Genomic DNA, 24,588 nt, shown 5'->3' with positions numbered 1-24,588 from the left:
CTGGATTCTCACTAGTCACCAAAAATGACACTGTAAACAATGTGTGACACTGCCTGATAGAAAGTTCCTTTCTATTTTCCAACTCTCATCTTTGACCTACTTTCCTTTCTCATTGACCTACTCGACCAACCCACATTACACAACATGAGCAAGCATGAAGTACAGAATTCCCATGTTTCACCTTCTCTCTGCTTTACTAAACTACTAATCAGTGTTTAGTAAACTGCTAAGGTAAATGGATGTATTTTTGATATATTATTGGTTTAGGGTGGTCATTTTAGGGAAAGAAATTATTTTTGTTCCTGCTGTGTCAATAGCATTTTCATAGTATCACATGCAAGCTGACTTGCTACAGGAGTCTCAAAGGAAGGAGGAAGTTTCTAAGGAGCATCATGTCAGAGGCGGGGGAGTCCATAAGCGTGCCACTGTCCCAGTTTTGAGGCTACTGCCCTAGTTTTCACATGCTCTCTCCCTGCTTCCCCAAGAGCACATTGGAAGTTCTCTTCCTCCCGGTCCCTGTTGATCGCCTGAACTCTGATGGTGCTGCTTGAAGTGGCGAGGGAAGGGGTAGAATTGAAGTCATCCAAATCACAAACATGTCAGATGGGACTTACAAGCCAATAACTGACACTCTACGAGGCCTCCCTGAGGGCTGTCTGGTTGTTAGCAGAATATTAGTTGGTTACTTAACATATTCTGTTGTCTTCACTTAAAGGCTTAAAATCGGAAGCTTTGCTTAATTTTTCCAAATAAGATAGCTACAAAATGGAATCCCCCTTGCTCCCACTTGGTATGATGTGAGGAAACATTCCCCTTTATCACTGGGTGAATGTATGTGGATGGCCTGCTTATTAAAGTCTTCATTGAGTCCTTTAATTCAGACACTTCCTTTCAAATTTTTCAGTTAAGGGGCATAACTATAGGCTTTTCAAAATTTTTGTTTTAATTTTCTTTACTTTCTAAAATAAGACATTGTAAAAGTGCATTCCTGTTTTCACATTCCTCCATTCAAAGCTATTAAGTGCTTCCCTTAGTTGTCTAGTAACTAGATGTAAAAACCAGGTGTTCATCATTAAGGCTTTAAAATACTTTAGATATCTTAAACTATGAAACTTCTTACCATCATTGTCTTGCCAGATCCCCAGCACTGTACCTTGACCTCTGCCCCCCTCTGTGGACATACTTCCTGCTGCTCTGCCTAACCAGGCTCCATTTGGGAGGGGCGCTAAAACCCTGTGCTCATGCTAATGAAGTTCAGTACAGCTTACCCACTGGCAAGAATGCAAAATTGAACCTTCTAACAGTTGCAGAATTGTAGAGTGTTTTTACATTGATCTCTTGCTAATGCAATTAGCAGTATGTTTTGCATGTATGGCTTAATAAATCCTTGAATCATAAAGACAAAATAAAAAGCGACATTTTGGACTTGAGAAGCCCAAATAAAAGACAAAAAGAATATGAGAAGTGTCTTGCTATAATGCTTTCTAAATAAGCTTAGGAAAGGGCTTTATTCAAAACAGATTAAAATTTCTCTGGCTTACCTTCTGCAAACATAACTTGCTTCTGTACTAGGCACACCCAAAGGGGTTGGGGGAAATGTTCGAAGTGAAATTTACAAAAAGTGACAGGAAAAAAAATCAATGCTTGTAATAAATAATATATTATAATAAGAGAAACAAAGTGATTGAGTGATGTCACTTTTATAACATTTTTTTTTCCCACCAGCAGAACACCTGCTCCAGCATTGCTCCCACCCAAAGTTGTTTTCTTTGCCTGGTGGAACTACTGTAAGAATCACCTACAAGAAGTCCTTTACCAAGGTGATTAAACTACCTTCTGTCAACCCATCGCAAAATGGAAGATCAAATAAGAATCTAGATAGTGAAGTGAGCACATAGTTTGAAGTGCTGAGAGTTGTTCTCATCTTAACTGTATGTGCTCTTAATGTTGGCCTAAGGCAGCATTTCAGAGATTCTTCTCAAGGCCTCAGTGCCATTTTACAGATTGCCTTTGTAAATCTTACAGTGAAAACAACCTAGACTGAAAGAATCAACATGTGTAAAGGACTGTTAAGTAGCTTATCTCCCTTTCTAGATCTCAATAATTGTTACACATATGAAGATTCCTCCAGCTCTGAATTGTGATTTGTTTGACCTATGGAGAATGTCATCAGTTACTGGGGCCATATTTATTTCTATTGAGTGTGAAGAAATCTGCCTTATTTATCATAGGGATCAAACATAGGCAAGACACTTAAAGTGGTTAAAAATTTACAGATGTCTGGAGATCGATATTAACAATAATTTTGGTATTATTTGGTAAAAAAAAAACCAAAAAAAAAAAAACCATCCTCATTACTAATAAGAATCTATGAACTGGTTTTGAGTGTTATAAACACAGTTCTTAAACTAGACTCCAGGTATATTCACTTGTTATCTAATTTATATGCTATAAAATATACAGTCATCTTGGTGTCATATATCCTTGACGCATTGACATCTGCTATTCTAGAAAGGGTCATTTCACATAGTTTCCTTTGACATTAGCTGAACTTGTTTCTTAATCGGATTCAATAGGACTTCTACAATAGGGGAAAAAATTCAGCCTCTTTTTTATGTCTTCAGAGCTAAATGATTTCACATTTTTTCCTAATGGAATAGGCTCCAAATTTTGGACCGAAAGAGTCACTTATAAGAATCTTGCAGTAATATTACTGAATGTCAATTCTTTTATAAAGACTATTTAGTATCGTTGGCCTACATTCACTCAGGAAAATTAGACGCTGTCCTGAGTCAGAAGGAGAAACCAGAGTACAGGTATTGACACTTGTGGGGCTGTGTTGAAAGGGGCATGCCAATCTTGCATTCATGAGTGTCACTGCTTCAGAGTTACAAGACAGAGTAGAGCTTTAGCTATGAAAGTATCTTATGAAACTTCATTTATAATATAGCTTGATAGGTAAGCCAAGTGTCCATTTGAAGGCAAGACCTGAATTGTGTGTTTATTTTTGTCCTATCATTTGAGTTCTAGAAAAGTCAAAACAAGCAGGCTACCATTTGCCAATGAATCGGCTGGTTTGTGAATTCTTTGTCTAGCATGGAATGCCCATGCACCTCATCCCTAATCTGAGGGCCTGTATTTGATGTATCTACAGATGGTGAATTACCATCTGATGTGTGATAGCAAGATTTATTATGTTATACTGATTAGGTCATGCAGGACATTGTTCTTAATAAGCTACAGGTTTGTGTGGTTTAATTGGAGAACTTAACCCTGTGAAGAACTTAGCTGGAGGTCTGGTGCATAGTAAGCTCTCAATTAAGTTAGACTCTAAGTAAGTGTCATGGAACCATACATCTTAGAGAGAAATGGCTTTAAAAGTCATCAGTCCAGCTTCGTACTTCTTCATAATAAATGTCCTATACTAAATTATGGTCTCCAACTCTTCATTCTCCTATATCATATATATGCATGATTGACATTGCCTCTAGATGCTCAAAATATATTTCCCCATGCATTGACATTGAGCTTGGCTATAGGACTTGCTTTGGTGAATGGGGTATTATAGGAAATATTTGAGAGTGGAGTTTAAATATGCTTATGGATTTGGACCTGTTGTTTTGCTCTTCTATCATTTCCATATGAAGAACAATCCCCAGATAGTCATCATCCCTTCAACTTAGGTCCCAGAATGAGCAGATCTGTCCCAGTCACCCTATAGCTAAAGTAGAGTTCCCCCAGATGACTCACTAAAGCACAGATGAACGTAAATATATGCTACTAAATTTGAGAATGATTTGATGTGCATCAGTCTTGTAGCAACGGCAGACAGATGCTGTATTTCCATTAATGGGTGAGAAATCTTAAACCCTAAAGAAGTGTATTAGTTTTCCAGGGCTGCCATAAAAAATACTTACAAACTGGGTGGCATAAACAACATATAAATTTTCTCACAATTCTGGAGTCTAGAAGTCCAAGATCAAATAGTTGAAAGGTTTGGTTTCTTCTGAGCCATAAGAATAGAATCTACCCCAGACCTCTCTCCTTGGATTGTAAATAGAAATCTTCTTCCAATGTCTGCATATGGTCTTTCCTCTCTGCTTATATCTGCGTCCTAATCTTTTCTTTTAAGGACATGAGTAATATTGTGTTAGGATCCACTTCAGTGATCTCATTTAACTTAACTACCTCTTTAAAGACTTTATCCCCAAACAGAGTCAAATTCTGAGGTACTTGGGATTAGGGCTTGAACATATGAATTTTGGAAGGGAGCACAATTCAGCCCATAACTGTAAATGATGTGCAAGTTATCGAGCTGATATATGGGAACAATACCCACTTTGTATACTTCCTCTTATTCCTCATCTCAGTTTAATAATTACTGCATGAGACCTATGATTTACACTTTTTCACAAATTAACATACATGTAGTTTAGTTAACCTAATAAACCATACTAATTTAGGGCTGTTGATGACATCTATGAAGGACTATATGTCTACTCATATCACTTCGGGGAAAAAAGAAATATACTTTAAAAAAAACTTTGAGTATCTGTGTGTGTAGGCAATGGAGCTGCATGCAGGTGCTTGCCCTCAAGCCTGGTGGGCAGTCAGACACATACTTGAGTGACTATAAGACAATTTGCTGCATCATGGAGGCACATACAGAAAAGCATTAAGGACACATCGCCAGGACCACAATTAGGGGAGATATTGAGGAAATCCCATTTCTGATGATGCTGAAATATTTTATAGGCAGGAAAAGTGACACAGAGAGATTATTTAACTTACTCAAAGTCACACAGCTTTTCATGGACAAAGTAGATAAAAATGAAAATGTTCAAGCTTGCCTAACTTTTTATTTTCCTTCCTTTTTTTTAGTATACATTTTTAATAATTTCATAGAGGAAGGGAGAGGGAGAGAGAGATAGAAACATCAATGACAAGAGACAATCATTGATCAACTGCCTCCTAGGGGAGATATTAGAGAATGTAATATTTCAGAGGGTCATAAACAATGAGATCACAGGTAGAAGTGTGGGGCAAGTCATGGCCATGTGAGCTACAAGCAATTCTGGTAAATGTTTTCTTCCTATGGTTTCTGCTATGGTCACAAAACAAGATGAAAAAAATCTTCTTATAGAAAACCCTAAATCTTCCTACCAAAATCTGTTCTTTTCCCAGTCTTCGCCAAATTTCTTAACTTTGTTGATAAAGACATTTAGACCGTGGTTCTTCATTCTTCAATTATATCTTGTTCCATTTCTCTCTTTAAAAATATTTCATCATATGGATGTTTTGGAGCTCTAGATCTTTACCTGGAATCCTCTTATCCCTGTGTTTGAATTTTTAGCACAAATGTGTCTTTCTTAGAAAGCTCTCCTTTGATTGCCTAATCTAAATTAGGTACTCCTAAATACTTTTTCATAAAACCCATGGTACTGACCACAATTTAAATTATGAGTTTGTGGATGCACATGTTGGATGTCCATTTCCCTACTAGACTGGTGATTCATGAAAGCAGTATGTTCAATTTGTTTAATTTGTTCAGTATGTTTAATTTGTTCAGTATGGTATGTACAGTGGTGATATACTGTCTGGCACATAATAAGTCTTCTGGAGGGAGGGAGGGAGAGAAGAAAACTTTTAAAAGAAAGAAAGAAGTCTATCAGTGTGGCTCAGGGTTGAGCATCAACCTACAAACCAGGAGGTCATAGTTTGATTTCCAGTCAGGGCACATGCCCGGGATTGTGGGATCAATCCCCAGTAGGGAGTGTGAAGGAGGCAGTTGATCAATGATTGTCTCTTGTCATTGATGTTTCTATCTCTCTCTCCCTCTCCCTTCCTCTATGAAATTATTAAAAATGTATACTAAAAAAAAGGAAGGAAAATAAAAAGTTAGGCAAGCTTGAACATTTTCATTTTATCTACTTTGTCCATGAAAAGCTGTATGACTTTGAGTAAGTTAAATAACCTCTCTGTGTCACTTTTCCTGCCTATAAAATATTTCAGCATCATCAGAAATGGGATTTCCTCAAAAATAAAGACAATTCCCTGAGTTTTGAGAGAATGATGAAACTCAAGAATAGAAGGGAGAAAAACTCAGAAACAGGTTGATTCTAGATAGTATTGGATCCCTGACTTGTCTGATTCTCTTCCTCTGTCTTCTCCCTGTTTTTTCTTTTTCTTTTACTCTTCTCTTTCTCCAATATCCTCCCCCCAGGTATTTCCTTTGCACCCTGTACTACCTTCAGGTCCACAAATGAAGCCTGGGTCTGGTCTCTTCCTTTGTTCTGTGTCCTTCAAGCTCCGCTGCTTCCATTGTGTTTTCTGATGTTTTACAACCTCTCTTTTGTTCTCACTTGCTCTTCCAGTGGCTTTTCTGCAGGCTCATTTTTCCTTTTGTGTTGGTCCTTTAGGATTATCTGTGATTTAAAATAAAATAAAAACAATAAAAATGCATGCATTTCTTGATTTTATCCAATTGACTGCTTGTGCACATACTGCTCCCCCACCTAAAGTGGCCTCTCTCATCCTCTTCACCTGTCCTGATATGATCTATCATGTGTCAAGAAACAACTGAAGCCATTCCTGAACCCTTCCTGCCCATCTTAGCCCATATATAATTAGGCCCCCTTTATGCTTCTCTTGGACCCTAAACATTCACTGACCTATAGAGTTATTTATCTTTTTTTTTTTTTTTTTTTTTTTTTTTTTTTTTACCATATACGTTTTCCTTCCTGAATGAGATTGTTACTTCTTCAGTCAGTGACTTATCTTTTTATTGATATTATTATTAACCATCAAAGCATTGTTATATATGTAGCAGGATCCTGCTTAAAAATAAATTGGATAACATTTATTGAATGAATCAATGGTAGCAACTTAAGATGTGTTTATTAATTGAATAATGAGATACGGAAGGAACAAAGCAAGTATGTATTGAATAATCGAATGCCTGAAAGGAAGCCAACAGACTGCCCAGATGTTCTCACCCAAGGGGAAAGTTCCACAGTTCCAGTCACAGTTGGATGATATTTACAAGGCTTAGTATCATCTTTACTGACTCATCTCCTGTTTTCACTGCTTTCAGAAATAAATGTTTTTGTCAGGAAGCCTAATTTAAAATTCTTGGCATATACGAGCATTGTATTCATAATATGACTTATAATCATTGGTTTTATTTTAATAAAATTAACTCAGAGTTACTATTTAGAGAGCATTAAATTTTTGATGGCCCAGTAAAGCCAAATGTATTTCAAAAGCAAAGCTTAGCCAGAGGGCATGATTTTATGAATGAGGATATTGGGGTACAGAGAGGTTAAGTAATATGTCCTCAAAACACACAGCTAATTGGTGAAAAGATGTGGTCTAGAATGCAGAGCCCTTGACACAGATCCCATATTTTTGTTACATCCTGCTGCCTCTGTTAGTGGAAAAAAAAAAAAAAAAAGGATAATCTTCAATGTGGACTTCCCCCACATGTTATTTTAAGTGCCATAAAAGATTATAGTATAATCTATATTATGCTGTGATCAGGAGAAGCATAATTTCCAGCATCATAAAAAGTTCTGTGGAGATCCAAGCAGGCAGGATTAACATTGGTATAAACATGGGATCAGGTAAACAAGGGACAACCAAGTTGAGCTGAAGCCAGTGCTGAGACTTCAGCCATGAAAGTATTGGAGAGGCCAAGGTGAAATGAACCAACTTCATCCTACATTTGCTTTGTCATTAGGATCCTCAAGTAGCCATCCCTCCTTAGTCACTAAATTTGCTTGGCAGGATGGAAAGGGTGAAATTGGGGCAAGCTGGAGTTGCCAGTGGTTGGACCTGTGTGTTGAAGGGCTAAAAAGGTTTTAGACACACAGAGGGAAGGATTTCTTAAGGAGAAAGGAATAAAGTAGAAGACAAGCCCCAAGGACCAGCTGCTTTGGGGTGAAAGCTGGCTATGTCAGAGAGCCCAGACACTCGACTCTGCCACCTGCTCGATGGAGGTTGCTGGTCAAGTGACTTTCCTGGTCTGGATCTTAACCAACCATCTTTCAACGGATATCCAGCTTCTGTGTTCATATTGATCTCAAAGGCACATTTCTGCAGTGTCTAATGCTTGCCACATGCTTAGTGCTCCCTACCTGTGTGAGAACCACACATTATCCTATATAATAAGAGGCTAATATGCAAATCCACTAAATGGTAGAATGACTGGTCACCATTGCACACACTGACTATCAGGTGGCAGACGCTGAATTCAGGAGCTGCCCCCCTGGTGGTCAATGCACTCCCATAGGGAGAGCGCCTTTCAGCCAGAAGCCAGGCTCACAGCTGGCAAGTGCAGTGGCCATGGTATAAGGCTCTCCCACCTTTGTGGCAGTGCTAAGGATTTCCGAATGTCAGCTTAGGCCTTCTCCCCATGGGAAAAGGCCTAAGCTGGCAGTCGGACATCCCCTAAGGGCTCCCGAACTGCAAGAGGGCACAGGCTAAGCTTAGGGACCCCCCTCAAGTGCAAGAATTTCGTACACTGGGCCTTTAGTTATTACCATAATCATCACTCACTATCTACTTATCATGCTTGAACCCATTACTCATGCCATCCCTCTCCCTAAAGGAGTTTTTCACCATCTCCCAGATTTCATATACTTGCTCTTTGGGAGGCAAATTCATTACATGTTAAGTTTTAAATAACCATCTCTAAATATTTGAGGGAACTTAAAATGGAAACACTGATATTATTAATATCAATATATTTGGAATCCTCAATAAGACTGCTTATTTTTCAGAAGTCCAGGGTGGTGGAGGATGGGTGAGTGCCCTCTCAAAGGCAGTAAGAGGAAAGAGCCTACTGAGTGGCTAAGGGAACACAAGAGCCAAACTCTCTTCCAAAGGAGGAGGCTATATTAAAACAAACAAACAAACACACAAACAAACAAGAACATGCCAAAGCCGGTTTGGCTCAGTGGATAGAGCGTTGGCCTGCGGACTGAAGGGTCCCAGGTTCAATTCCGGTAAAGAGCATGTATTTTGGTTGCAGGCACACCCCTAGTGGGGGGTGTGCAGGAGGCAGCTGATTGATGTCTATCTCTCATTGATGTTTCTCACTGTCTATCCCTCTCCCTTCCTCTCTGTGAAAAATCAATAAAAATATATTTTTTTAAAAAGAGGGGGCTACCCACATGTGAACAATCTCCCCCATTTTCTTATTTCTCCCATGACCTCCTTTTCCTAAGGCAGCAATGATAATCTGGGAATAAATTCACATTTTCTAAGGGAGAAATACTGCCAGGCTTGTTAATCTCATGCAGATGTGATGTTACGTTTACCGTGTTGTAATATGGCTTCTTAAAAAACAAGTGGGAAGGAAGGGGGGAAAGAGAAGCCCACCAAAAAAACAACAACAAATATTCGCCAACCCATATGGTCAGTAATTGCTGTTTAATAGTCCTCCTATTACAAACCTAAGAGGCAGCAGTCTGAATTACCAGTAGAGTATTAATAAACAGGAATGAGTTAATAGTGCATAAAGACCTTCTAGTGGAACAGTGGGGGAGTTGAATATTCTTTTCTCCAGTCAGCTGTAAGTAATTACTGCATGGTGTGCTTCTGACTATTACCATAACAGAGCAATTGGACGTGAAGAATGGATAATAGTACGGACATGGAGGTATTTTTAGAATATCAGCAGTGAAGCAGGTAGCCGGCCTACTCCAGTAGAAACCTTTAAATAAGTTTCGAAGACTTTTTTCCCCCCTTCTTCTTCTTCTTCCTTATGACATTTAGCCAGGGTGGAATTTTAAAAAGATCAATCTAATAAATTATTTAAAATAACTTTACAAAGAGGATGCCTGTGATATGTAAATAAGAAGTCAAGAAGGAAGGCAGGAGAAGCCTAAAAAAGCCCAGGCGGACAGGAGGCATCTCGCAGACGTTCCTGTAACTACATAATCACAGGTTCCCTCCTGCCCCTCTGAGAGTACAGCCCGGTTGCCAGCCTGCTCAGCGGGCTCCCACTGGCTGCTCAGGTGAAAGGGAAAGTATTCAAATCAGAGCTGTAACTATGATTGCTGGAGTTGTGGGTTTTTCTAAAATTGAGTTAGTCATCCTTGGTGATTTAATGATGCATATCATTTATTTTAAAATATTATTACAGAGGCACTGACGGAGCTGCGGCGCCTTCGCGGGCCTTGTCCATTATGCGATGCGGCCGGGTATGTCACGGGCGGCCCAGGGCTGAGGCATTGTCTGAAGGCACAACACATGTTCTCAGAGGCAGATAGCTTGACACTTTGATTCAGAAAGCAGTAATTTTGCAAACGCACACAAATATCATTTAAGGAATATTTGGAGAGAGAAAAATAATGTTTCCGGGTATCTAGGTCCTTCTCCTGCCTCCCGGCTGCCCGGGCGGATGCTGATTTTTCAATTTGCAGGTTTGTTAAGCATTATGGAATGTTTTGGTTCTCAATCAAGAATATTCTTCCCAAGTGGTTCCGAAGTCCTGCACTTGAAAATAAACGTGTGTCCTCTTTGTCTCCTAGCAGCATGTGCTCCAACATACAACGGCGCACAGGACACAGCAAAGCGATGCCGCCTTGGATGGAACCATCCTATGGAGCGGGGACCAGCCTCACCTCTGCGGGCAGTTGCAGGCAGCTAGTGTCCACCAGGGGTGGGGAGGAGCGAGGACCCAAGTGCCCCTCCTGGCAGGATTCCTGCCCTCCCTGTGGCACAGGAGCTGAGCAAGGGCTGAGCTGCCTCGGTGTGAATAACCTCGGGGTCCCACCTGGAACAAAGAGGCGCAGCCTCGGAGACAGCTGGTGATGCTGACCTGGACTCTGCCCACTGTGTGGGAGCCCTCTGACAGACAAGTGTGTGTGAGCCAATGCTATGGCGTTTGTTTCTCCGGGAAAACCACACCATTGTGTCTGAGGTCTGCCAGCCAGCATATTCAGATTCATCTGGACACAGCACCCTTTGTTTGGCTAAGAGATGCTGCAGTGCAGATGGACAGATGTGTATTTCACCTGTGTAGCTGGTCATTCTTAATAGAAGGCAAGGGCACACCTGTACAGGTGTTACTGGGGCCCAAGGAGATCAGCTTTTCCACGCCACTGGGTTTATTTTCTTCATGTGTTTAAAAAGAGAAGAGTTCTAATTTCCCGAAGTCTACAGAGTGATGAGGCCAAGTGAAACTCTGGCTAATGAAAGGACAATTTTTTAAACAAAGTTTTTCCACTTTGTTTAGGGCAAAGAACACTGGTCATTTCTAGAAAGTGATCAAGACCTCATGATTTAGGGCATCTCTGTATTTAGCATCTTTGTGTTTCTAATTTAGTGAAATTTGGAAGTATTTATCACTGGCTTTGTATGTGATTGCACTGTTGGTGGTCATGAGTCCGTCCCATCCAAACTTATTCTACAGCCTGATTAATCATGAACTTCCCTCGGGTGCAGGCTATACCTCTGGGGATTATACCCAGAGTTGCCTCCCCATTTGTAGCGCCAGCAAAGATTTCCCCAGAAAAGGTATCGCCAACAATCAGAGCTGGTGCTATTTTAGATCTAGAAAACCCTCTAGGGATCAAAAGAATAAGAGGTTTTTCCCAAGAGTGAGACTACGGCGGGGGGGGGGGAGGAGAAGGCTCCAACGCCTTTATATTTCCATTTAGCTCTAAGGAGCCCAGGGGGAAAGAAACACCTGGAATTATTAAGAAATCAAGAAGTTTCGGAGGCCACCATTTCATCTCCTCAGTATTTCAGCAGGTACCTCTCTAGTTAAGAATTGTCAGTATGTTCTAGTGCTCACATTGAAACTACTTAGCAGACCAACACACCATTAAGAACCAGAGAAAAGCTAACTTATTTAGAATTGATTATGTAATTCAACTTGTACAAAACTTTCCAGACTGGCTGAATTTAGCTACTCTACTTACGGGTTATCAGGACAACTAGTGGAACTCACCAAAAGTGTTGTGTTTTCCCCCCCCCACATTGGACGCATTTGGCAAATAATCATATGAAATGTCCAGTGATATATCAGCATTATTATATATCAGTGATAATAACAGAGGTCTAAATAATCTGGTCTCTGTCTACTTCATGGATTTCACCTCCTCGTGGTCTTAGGTCAGTTCCTCCATCACCCTGAGCTTATCCCTGCTACTGGGTCCTTGGCACTGTCTGGTTCCAACTCGAAGGCCTTCAGCGTCAGTGTAAATGTCATCTCCAAGAAACTATGCTTACTAGCTTTCCAGGCATTCTCTAAGATAGTGGTTCTCCACCTTTCTAATGCCGTGACCTTTTAATACAGTTCCTCGTGTTGTGGTGACCCCCAACCATAAAATTATCTTCGTTGCTACTTCACAACTGTAAGTTTGCTACTGTTATGAATTGTAATGTAAATATCTCTGTTTTCCGATAGACTTAGGTGACTCTGCTAGTGGTTCTCAACCTGTGGGAGGATATTTTCTTGTTTTCATGTGCATAAGTTGAACTGTTCTCAATTTTTTAAAAATGTATTTTATTGATTTTTACAGAGAGGAAGGGTGAGAGACAGAGAGCTAGAAACGTTGATGAGAGAGAAACATTGACCAGCTGCCTCTTGCACACCCCCTACTGGGGATGTGTCCATAACCAACATACATACCCCCTCACCGGAATCAAACCCGGGACCTTTCAGTCCACAGACCAAAGCTCTACCACTGAGCTAAACCAGTTTCGGCTGTTCTCAATTTTTTATTCCATCCCTGCTATAACATACATGACACATGACAAGGAACTATGGGTAGAAAATAATTGTTCTTACCCTCATGGATGTTAGGCTTATCCGGTGACCTGCACTGGTTTACAAAATGTTGGCTAGGTGTGAGGAGAACAGATACTTCAATTATGTTGTGTGACTTGTTTATATCCTGGTGCTCCAGATATTCCCTATAAGAGAAAAAAAAATATTTTGTAAATAGTCACTTATTGAAGATAAATGAAGAAAATCTTAGAATAAAATGTATTCTAATCAGTACCAAGCCTCCCCCCACCATGACCTGAAGGAGTGCTATTTCAGCCTACCCATGGGACTATTAGCAAGAAAACAAACACTTGTTTGAGAGCCTGATTGTGCTAGGGCAGTGAATGGCAAACTCATTAGTCAACAGAGCCAAATATCAACAGCACAGTGATTGAAATTTCTTTTGAGAGACAAAATTTTTTAAACTTAAACTTCTTCTAACGCCACTTCTTCAAAATAGATTTGCCCAGGCCATGGTATTTTGTGGAAGAGCCACACTCAAGGGGCCAAAGAGTCACATGTGGCTTGTGAGCCACAGTTTGCCAACCAGTGTGAAGTTTTTTGTTCATTATGATTGTGCCAATTGCTAATTAATATAGAAATTACACCAGAAATGGACTTCTTTTGTCAACAAACTTCGAATATGTGTTATTTGGTTCAGGTTCACATAGCAAGAAGAGAGAAACCCTAAAAAATGTAGTGAGAAGTTGGAACAATGACAACCCATGTTATATATTAATAAACATAAAACTATTGACTGTAATAATCTGAAGGGCAAAAATGTACTAAGTGTACTTCTAGCATTGGGCTGAGAAGCTTTAAGGGAAAATGTTCACAGTATGAGTTGGCTGCTGTTATCTGCCTTTGATAAGTTACTACATGAATTAGATGAACCTGGCAAAAACTGACTGTTTTGCAAGCAGGATCGAGGGGGAATGAGAGAACTCAGAAATTCTGAAAGCTGTAAGTTTGAAAAATTAAACCATTTCTCTATATCTATAGGTTGACCTTAGTGTGTTGCCATAAAGACCAAATAAAGTGGTTGTCACACTCTTTCTTAAGACTGCTGAAAAGATTAAGGAGATAGTACAACTTACAAATGACTAATTTATGCAAAGTACCTACACTTATTTCTAGAAAAAAAGCATTTCTCTAAAAGAATTGTGGGAACGATATCTGTCACATGTAGTTGACTGAAAAATATATAGAAAATCCACAAAGTTTTTGAGAGAGTTGTACTGGAAAACTTGCTACCAGACTAGCTTTAAAAAAGATTATGTCTGTTTGAGACACATAGAGGCCCCCAAAACTTTATAGGTGGGAAGCAGGCTGAAAGTTCTGCTCAGCTACCAAGAAGAGCATATTCTTCAATATTCATCACAAAAACTAAAGATGAAAAAAGGAGTTCCAAGAGCAGAGCAAAGAGAAAATTGATGGTCAACTTTCAGGTGCTTAACCTTTTTGTTGGGAAATCTGGAAAAATTTGCTCAAGAGTATTTTGAAATTGCTGTAGACCAGTGACTTCTATGTTTTTGTTGTGTGTGTTTTTGTTTGCTTGCTTGTTTAGTGTAACTCTTTGTTTATTCTGTCCCTATACCAACACTGCATATTAGATGTGTGGGGGCATATAATGTATCTTTCAGTTCATAGATGTCCAGATCAAGAGTGGTTCCATCTAGACCTAATCATGAGATTTTGGACTTTGAACCTGATGGGTGAGACTTTGTGGGGTTTTAAAATAATAGTAAGTATATTCCATATACAGAAGGATTCTGGAAAATTATGACCAAGGTAGATAAAGTGAATTATTATCTTCAGTCCCTCATTTCCTAATTATAAAATTATACATTCACACTTTTTCCCAATATAACTTACAGTTCTTCCCCCCCTGAATGAAAAATATTTATTTTATCCATTCATGTTGGGCTTGCCATGTGAACCGTCATTGTTAATGAAATGTTGGGAAATGTGTCTGAAGCAGTTTGGGGTTTGCTGTCATGATCTGGCTTGTTCTGTGCACTCCTGTCATTCCCCGTGAGGAGATCATGCCTCCACATAACTGCTGGTGCAGGGAAAACCAAAAAGGCAAGTGGAATAGATCTGATCCCAAATGACATTTTTGAACCAAGATAAGCTAAACCATGCTAAGATCAGTTACCTTCCAGTTGACCCACAGAACTGCTATAGAGACAATGAATGTTTGGTCTTTCAGTTTAGAGCTTTAGAGTTATTTGTTTCACAGCATTATTGGAAAATTAATGATGACTGATGGAGTTTATAGGTTTGTTTATTGTCTTCCCTCATGGGAGTGTAAGCTCTATGAAAATGGAATATTTTCTATATTGTTCATGTATGTATTTCAGTGGGAAGAGACATTCTAGACACAATACATATTTTAAAATAAAAATACAATATCTAGCCGAAACTGGTTTGGCTCAGTGGATAGAGCATCAGCCTGCGGACTGAAGGGTGCTGGGTTCAATTCCAGTCAAGGGCATGTGCCTTGGTTGCAGGCGCATCCCCAGTAGAGGGTGTGCAAGAGGCAGCTGAATGATGACTCTCTCTCATTGATGTTTCTAACTCTGTATCTCTCTTCCTTCCTCTCCTCTGTAAAAAAAAAAAAAAAAAAAAAAAAAAAAAAAATCAATAAAATATATTAAAAAAATACAATATCTAGTAAACTACCAATTAACATTATCTATTAGAACTCTATTTCACAGTGGGCAAAGAAGAATGGCATACCTATAGGAAAATAAGCCATTTGAAGTTTTCCACAAGAAAGTATCAGAGATCTCCTTGAGTGGTGTTACGAATGTCTGATACAGAGATAGCTGTAGAGACTAGAATAGTTAATTCAGTTGAGGAAATAGAACTATTATGAAACAATGTCCAGTTTTCCTTATATCTACAGCTCCAGCACTGCTGAAAAGATTAAAAAGCGTGGGTTCTCATTCATGATAGTTCAAATGAATTGACTCTGATTGCTCATAGAAGCTTCATAGCCTGCTTGGCCTTTAGTTATGGAATATATTAAAAGGACATCAGCAAATAACGCAGGCCTCTGCTCCTTTCTTCATCTGCTGAAAATTCTAACGTGGGAGCCTGCTGGTTGTGCTCTTAGGGTCAACCTTAGAGAGCCTGGTATTCTCTTCTCTTCCTTCAGATGGATAGGCAGGAACTCTATGATACTCTGCGCTCTTATTCTTTTTTGGTGATCAGCTTCTTTAGCCCAAATATGTTACCCTTAATTTAAGGCAGTAATTCCATTGAACAGGTTAGTTTCTATCTGCTGTTGTCCTGCTCCTGCTACTTAATCTAGTGTTAAATTCTGAGCATATAACTTTTTAGAAAATATATTTAATGATTTTTTACAGAGAGGAAGGGAGAGGGATAGAGAGTTAGAAACATCAATCAGTTGCCTCCTGCACAACACCTACTGGGGTTGTTGCTGCAACAAGGTACATGCCGTTGACCGGAATCAAACCTGGAACCCTTGAGTCCCGCAGGCCGACGCTCTATCCACTGAGCCAACAAGTCAGGGCATGAGCATATAACCTTTGAGGTAGACAGTTCTTGCTCCCAATGTGTCTTTTAGAGAAGAATAATGTATTTTAAAGCAACATAATCTGATTATGTTACTTTACAATAAATTCTACAACTGAGCAATACATCATGGCAACACAAAAACATGGCATCTAAATGATACTGAGGGACAACAAAGAATGGAATTTGAAATCAGAAAGAAAGAAGGGGGATCGTAATGTGAGTAAAGTTTCCCAAAATTTGTTTTATGTTTATACCCACTATAAAAATTAAATCAGTGTATCCCTGAAAAAAATAAAATTACATGGATGAGCAGAAATATACTCTAATACGAATGGAAAAGGCAAAACGAATTTGAAGAGACCTCAAAACTCTTTCTCAGAGTATGCTACACATGCCCTTCCACAACCTCAAGAAAAGCGGTGAAATAACAAGGAGGCACAACACAGCAATTAATGCTGCCAGGGAGAAAAGACGAACCTAATGATTGAAACAGTGTGTCCACTTGTTGAAAGTACCTTTCCTTTTGAAAGGTGCTTGGAGTCAATAGAGAGAAATTAAAAAGCCAGTGAAGAAAGTCTAAAATGTAAAAACAAGACCAGATTGGAAAGTACAGGAAGAAACAGGATGGGGCCTGGTCTGCCACAGGGAGGGTGTGGCAGGACCAGGGGTCAGTAGAGTCTGTAGAAACTCAAAATCCCTGTAGGTGATTGATTAGACCAGATAAGCTATCCTGGGGCCCAGGGTTCAAGAGTTTACCTGGTCAATTTAAAAGTTTTCTGACTTGGCAGAGGGCATTTTTGAAGATATCTGAAAAGGTTAGTTAATATCACTGAGGCTCAGTTTCCATCATTTGCAAAACAAATATGTAGTCCTACCTCATAGGTTTGGTGTAGGGATTAAATGAGAGCAAATAAAGGCCTTGGTACATAGGACTAAATCATTAAGTCTATAAATACCAGCTATAGTTGGTATTGCTAAGGTGTTACTATTTTCCCCTCCCCTCACACGACAGCTTATGTGACCAGAAGCATGACCATGCTGCTGACCACACAGAAGGAAAATTGTCTTTTTTACCTTTTAAAACGCAGAGGCAACCTGTCTGTGTTTGGCACTTCTAACAAGAAAAAATAAAGTAAAATAAAAATCCATTAGGGAACTACGCATTGATGTCATTCCAACTAAATTATTAAATATATTTTTAACTAGTGAGTCAATCTGAGCATAGGCAGTGCCCTCAAAGGTCAGACTCCATCTACAGGTGGCCCACTGCTTCCTCTCCGCTACCCCTTGCTAGCCGTCTCTAACCTTAATGACATAATTAAATGGCTATAAAGTTCCATAATTCTCACTTCTTTATTAACTGGAAGCCTCTTATCTTCTCAATGTTGAAGATTCTGCTGTTTCACTTTGCACCAGTTTCAAAAGCCTAATGTTCAAACTCCCTAACAATTATAAAGAGTGCTATTTAAAAAAAAAAATGAAATGAGTGATAATTTAGATATGCAAACTTTCAATCAACTATGCAAGCTGGTTCTCTACATCTTACTGTTTGCTGGTTTTCACCAAAAAGTTTCCTAGATTACAGACATGAAGTTAGCAGAAGCCATTATCACTGAATCAAATGAGTGACATAAATAAATATTGGCCTCAAGAGGTACAGCTCTTCCTCGGGGGCTTAATGTCTTTATGAAGGAAAAGCATCAACTTGGAACAAGACACAAAATACATATTGCCACTTTTACAAAAGTTTTTTTGGCACCTCTTCCTTTTTTCCTTTGACCTTGCATCCATTCAATAAAAATTGAATTAATTTATGTTAAATTAATTCCATGAATTCAGGCAGAAATTAAAATGATCTCAATTGGATGCATCATGGGGGATGCCACTTAGGTGCCACTCAGGTAGGAAGAGGAAGATGGAAAATGTATATTCTATATGGTTTTTGCATTTCTCTGTGACATGGGCAAGACCCAGACATACCTTTATGTCCAAGAGAAGACTGGGGGGAAATGAGCTGAGCAGAGGGCTCTGAGCAAGGGGACAAGGTGCCTCCTCAGCAGACACTCTGGGAGGGCTTTCCAGGAGAGGAACTGGTGACACTATACGACAGAAATTCAAAATCATCACCAAATATGAGTCAGAGGCATCTGGGATTTTTGTGAGAGAACTGACCAAGCAATAGGAGAGCAGGTCCCAAGTTGAACCTGCCATTGGTACCGGTGGGGCAAAGAGCAGCCAGAGACCTGCAGGGCCAGAGACAGGACAAATCCTCAAGCACCCCATTTCCTCTGCTTCCACAGAGACAGAGAAAGTCCCTCAGCAGGGATGTCCCTTAGGGTGGAGAAGGTGGGGCACAAATATCTGCTCCGAGGTGTCACCCTCCCTTGGCACCTCAGGAGTCCTAGCCTTGCTGGTGTGGAGGGAGGGAGGTCTTCTCACATTGGTCATCTCAGAAGAGTGGCTTTTTATAATTTTGCCTTTTTTATAATTCATTATAAGTTGAAGTCTGTGTTAACTCTAATCCTGTCTGTGAAGACATAGACATCATTTTGAGGAAGAGAAAATTAGAGGTTGGGGAACAATCTGAATGCCTACGCATTTTCCTAAAGAGATTTGTTTTTTGAAAGAAGACTCTATAAACCATCATGTTTTGAATGGATTGAATGTTAAAATGAAAGGAGACTTACACACCAGAAGTGACTGAAATATTGTTAATGGATTATAAGTTGTTGTGTTTTTCAATTCAGTGAAGTGGAATTCCATGGGCCAGATCAGTGTTTTCAGAAATTAGAAGGCAACATTTATTTTCAGCATATCTGAGCAGCACATGAATAAATTTCCAACTCCATTGTATGTGTGTGCTTGTATAACATAACACTAGAGGATTATACTCTAAACATGGTGTTTTTTTTCTGTATAATGAGATTATAAATGTTTATATTTTTGATTTTTCACATCCTTCAATTTTTCTGTGTTGAGTATATATTAGCTGTTTAAAATCAAAATGCATAAATGCTATTTAAATAATTTATTTATATCTTCTAGTTGTTTTTTATCTAAACTTCAACTGTTTTGAAAAACATGTGGAATATTTGGTCAGTCAGCCATATATATATATATATATATATATATATATATATATATATATATATATATATGGATTTATGAGTGTATACACACACACTCATAAATCCTTTCTAACTTTAATGTTTTTTTTCTGTTCTAATCCACTCCCCCCCCCCCAAAGATTATGTTGTGTCTACCTTTTTCTCCTTAAGTTTCAAATGGCCTTTGGCCAAATGCAATAAAATGTTGCCCTGACCTGACATAAAGAATGGAGTATGTATATGAAAGCACTTTGAAAACTTTAAAGGACTTTCAGAATGCTTGGTGGTATTGGAGGTGGGAGGAAGGGACGGGGCAGGAAGTGGGAGTGAGGGGGAAGAGACACAAGAGGAGAAACTAGATTGTATCTTTGTGTAATATAAATGTCAAAGGTCCTTTCCAGATAAATTTGCAAACAGAAGCAAATGGAGGCACTGCCTGGCATTCCTGAAGGCTCACAATTTTACATGACACACCCCTTCAGGTTGACATTTTCTTCTGTGTTTTTTGCTGCTAAGAGCAAGCACCACTCCAATAGACAGAGGGTCCTGGGAGCTACTGGCCTCAGAGGTGTGAACCCCAAAGCCACTTCCTGAATCTATACTGTTAAGGGCCCTTCTAGAGGTGAATCCTAATTAGGAAAACGCTTTAAATATGGAGACTGATCCTAGAGTTTGTTTGCGAGGGAGAACCTAGAGGTCCCAGAAGAAGGAGACATTCTAAGTAAGCTCTCCATATGTGGACTGCTTTAGAAGCCCTCTCCCCAGAATGAAAGTGAAACAGTTTATTGGCAGAGTCCACCTTCTCTTCCCAGGCTCCCCAGTGAGAGTCCTGGGCAGAGTAAGCATGGCAAAGAGTGCAGATTCGGACCCCAGCTCTACCACTTAGAGACACCTTGGACAAGTAAGTGGCTTGACCGCTTTTGCCTTTAATTTCTCATCATAAACAGGGATTGCAATAGGACCTATTTCATAGGGTTCTTGGGGGAATCTAAAAGGCAACAATATATGTGAAGTGTGTACAATAGCATCTAGCACTTACTAAGTGCCACATAAATGCTAATTATTAATATTAAGACGAAGGGAATCCTCAAGTGTATCCAGGCCACCATAAGCCTCTAAGGTTCACAATCTGTTCCTTGAAGAAAGATAATCCTGTGAGGTTCTGACAATTCTGAGAAAAGAATAATTCTCATAGCTCTTCATTGTTCAAGTGTGTGTGTGTGTGTGTGTGTGTGTGTGTGTGTGTGTGGTGACCTATTTGTACATGGATAGCTGCAAACCAAGCTTCTGGATTGGCTTTGGTAGAAACAGGGGTTTGCAGAGAAAGGGTTAGGTTTGCATGGAGTTATTCATACTATCTGGCTTAGTTGGCTTTGGGAAGACTCCACCCTCCTGGGTGTGGATCTGTCACATACCCACCTGGAACAGTATTCAATGTACAGGTCTTATGCCTTGTAGAAAGCAAGCAAAGAAGATGTCTTAACATAGAGGGGGAAGCTCATGGTTTACTATTTCCTCACCAGAGTTTTTAATACTAATGGCTCTCAACGGAGCATTGAAATGAAAGCCATGGGACCCTGTAGAAAACCTAAGCAATGTGAGGAGGCCTACCTGTGCTTTCACCCGGGGAGTCCTTCTCTTTCCTCCCTTTTTGGATCAAATGAGAAATTACAACAAGGGAGGAAGGAGAAGAAGAACTCATGAATATACACTGAACATTTTAAAAAAACAACAGCATTATTTGTAAGCCACCCTCGCCATATCCATGGAAGGGCAACTTTTACATGGTTTCTGACTTCTTTGTGGGTTAGCCAGATCTCTGGCATTCTTAGGTAAATTAATATTCAAAGGAAAATTTTTAAATTGCATGACATTTTTCTGGGTAGTATTAAAAATTCACCCTAGCCGGTTTGGCTCAGGGGATAGAGCATCAGCCTGTGGACTAAAGGGTTCTGGGTTTGATTCTGGTCAAGGGTACATGCCTGGGATGTAGGTTCCACCGCCCAGTGGGGGATTTGGAGGAGGCAGTTAATCAATTATTCTCTCATCATTGATGTTTCTCTCTTTCTCCCTCTCCCTTCTTCTCTGAAAAAAAAATTTTTTTTTTTATCAGCTTGTTATTACCACACCTTAAACATTTCGGCCCAACACATTAGTCCATTTCATCATTACACACTTTGGAAAAAATGTTGGAGTTGGTCCTAAGCCACCCTGATCCATTTAATTCATTCATCAAACAAGTAGTTCTGGGTATTATCTCCCCTGTTCATTCTCTTCTCTTCCCACATCTTCCATTCCCTTCCTCATCTCCTATGATGTCAAATTTATTAAACATATATACTTTAATAGGCCCGTAGAAAATAGAAGTATTTCAGGTTTGTTTTGAGTGCAGGAGGGGATCGGCCTGAATTTCTAGAGTATGGCTCAGTCTTCCACACACACATTTTCTCCCACTCCAGGGATTGCATTTCATCTTCATTCATCCAGCTAAGGAGAACAGAGGCTAATTTGGGAGCCTCTTTATGTCTGTACATATTCAGCCAGAGGGGTCAGTGTTGATTGATGCAAGGCACTCTGTCCTCTAAGAGCTCGCCAGTCCCTGCTGGTCCAGAGAGTAGCAACCAACAGTAACTCACCAGCTAGTGCCTGTGCAGTTCTGAGCCTCCAGCTAGAAACAGTCAATAAACACCAGAGGCAACGTATGTTGCCTTAGATCACTAATAAACGCCTCACACCACCACCTCAGAACCCTTTTACAAAAATGTATTTCTCTACAGATAGATGCCGAGCCCTGGCAGCCAATTACTATAGAAATGCCTCAAAGGCTGGAAGGAGGAGGCAGAGAGAGGGATGGGCCCCTTTCCAAGGACATGAGCTATGCGCTTCCTCCTAATAAGTATTGCTCCTTTCTGTCCATTGCCTCCTCTGAGCCAGACACCTGGGGGAAGGCTTCTTCTACATCACATGTGTCAAACACAAGGCCCGCGGGCCAAATCCGTCCCGCCAGGCCTGGCAATGTGGCCCGCACCGCGCTGTCATCACTGCACTCCGCTGCGTTTCCATCACAATGACAGTTTATGACTGTTCAGTAAACCATTCGGCCCGCGCTTTAGGCTGGATTTTAGATTTTGGCCCCTTCTCTGATTGAGTTCGACACCCCTATTCTACATTATCTCATTCATTTCTCACAGCTCTGAGAGTCAGAAAGCTCTCGCCCATTTCACAGATGAGTTTCCAGAAGCTCACAGAGCTCAGGAAGCTTCTACTACCTGCCTCTTTACTCCCCAGGCCCCCACACAAATAGGTGGGTGATGTGTGTTACAAAAGCACCTGGGAAATTCCCGGATGCCAGCAGGCAATTCAGACTGTTGTCTGGATCTCCAGCACTGCCACACCTCCTCCCCTGGCAGAGGAAACATGTTCAATGGCTCAGGTTACTCCACAGGCTGCTGGACACACGCCCCATTGTATGCTGCCCATCCCCTAGACGGCAGCACTTTCAGGGCCTTCTATCAATACTTTAAGGGCAAGTGTCAAATACCTGGCAAGTTTGTTTTGCTGCCACAGAGTGTGGTGTTCACTCTGCATATGGCACTGTGATGGGTTCTTAATTGGTTCCTCAGTGTTTCCCAAAGGGTGGTGCGCATTACCCCCAGGTGTACAGGAAGAGTTTGGTGGGGGCACGCGTTGCACTGGAATTTGGTGGGGATATGCACTGCACCATACTTAGCTGTGCCTAATTCTACGTTCTCATGAGTAGGAGGGGTACTCAGCGTTACGAAAATTATAGAAGGGGTACACATATGTCAAAAGTTTGGGAAACACTGGTTTAAGGGAATGGAGTATTACCTTTAAAAAAAAAATGGCATGGTCACAGCCTTCCACAACTATTTTCAGTCAGGCTACTTTCAACAAAGCCAACCCTTGGGTTAAATGCTAGTGATAAAGAGCACCACACACATGTCTGGGCCAGAGTGTTGATGATCCCTTTCATTCTCCCTCTGCTTTACCTCTGCTTCCTAAGAAGACTCACCAGTCCTAGGCAGACATGCGGCAGGATGAAGCACTTGCATTGACCAAACGTCCATCTGGCGACTCACCATAGAAATCTAATGTCTCCACATCCTGGAAACATCACATAGCCAGATGCTGGTTACAGTCTGCTAGCCAGTTAGGATAGAGCTGTCCATTTTCAACTTCATCTACTTCTCTTCTGTAATAACCAAACCACAGACTATCACAAACTTTTGAATTTTCCTCAACCTTCCCCAGAAACTCACAACACATGAAGATGAACTATGTGAGACAATTGCTTACCTGTAGTAACTCTGCCATGAAGGATTCTGGGGATGCTGCCTTCCATCGTCTCTCACCGAGCTGTTTGGCCACGTTTCTGAGGTGTAGAAGGGCAGCATGAGCCTTCTCCTCTTTGCAGAAGAACCTCAGGTGGTAGGTCCAGGCTTGAATTTGGAAGTAAGGATCACCACCCTTTCCTGTTGTGGAGATAAATGACCTACTATTTTGAAAATGATAATAGTATCTTCTATTTATATATCCTTCCTGTATTTCATGCACATTGGCATCTGTGGTTTCATGAGCTCTACACACCAAACATTCCATTGGCATAAACGTAATATTGGTATTTTTCTCAACAATACGTCTCTGTACTTCATTTGATCACCACTATCAGGAAGGAAAATATTGCTTTCCTTTGTACCAATAAAGAAACCAAGGGGCGCCGAAACAGGTTTGGCCCAATGGATAGAGCATAGGCCTGTGGACTGAAAGGTCCCAGGTTCAATTCCGGTCAAGGGCATGTACCTTGGTTGCGGGCACATCCCCAGTAGGGGGTGTGCAAGAGGCAGCTGATCGATGTTTCTCTCTCATCGATGTTTCTAACTCTCTATTCCTCTCTCTTCCTCTCTGTAAAAAAAAAAATCAATAAAATATATTTTTAAAAAAGAAAAAAAAAGAAAAAGAAAGAAACTGAGGGTTGGTTAGAGAGGGAGTAATGTCCTCAGCTCATAAGGTAGCATTTGAATCCAAATGACTCTTTGCAAAGTCCAATGTTCACGCAATTCCAACAATCTTTATTTGGTGCATGGGGAAACTGAGGCCGTTCCCTAAGGAATCGTGAAAAAAAAAATAAGCCTC

General features: G+C 40.3%; 1 long non-coding RNA gene and 1 pseudogene across 1 annotated transcript; both read right to left on the bottom strand.

The window, feature by feature from the left end:
* The window catches only part of LOC118717762, a 231,881-nt pseudogene that overhangs the window by 47,203 nt on the left and 160,090 nt on the right, over positions 1 to 24,588 (bottom strand).
* On the bottom strand, positions 1,084 to 22,833 carry LOC118717390. The gene is made up of 3 exons (XR_004987458.1): positions 22,822 to 22,833; positions 21,413 to 21,416; positions 1,084 to 1,161 (listed from the first exon to the last, which is right to left on the bottom strand). It is a non-coding gene; the product is annotated as an uncharacterized LOC118717390 (long non-coding RNA).

This window comes from Pipistrellus kuhlii, unplaced genomic scaffold (genome assembly GCF_014108245.1).
Source record: "Pipistrellus kuhlii isolate mPipKuh1 unplaced genomic scaffold, mPipKuh1.p scaffold_m20_p_13, whole genome shotgun sequence".
In the NCBI taxonomy this organism is placed as follows: Eukaryota; Metazoa; Chordata; class Mammalia; order Chiroptera; family Vespertilionidae; genus Pipistrellus; species Pipistrellus kuhlii.
This window is presented reverse-complemented; position numbering and strand designations above follow the sequence as displayed.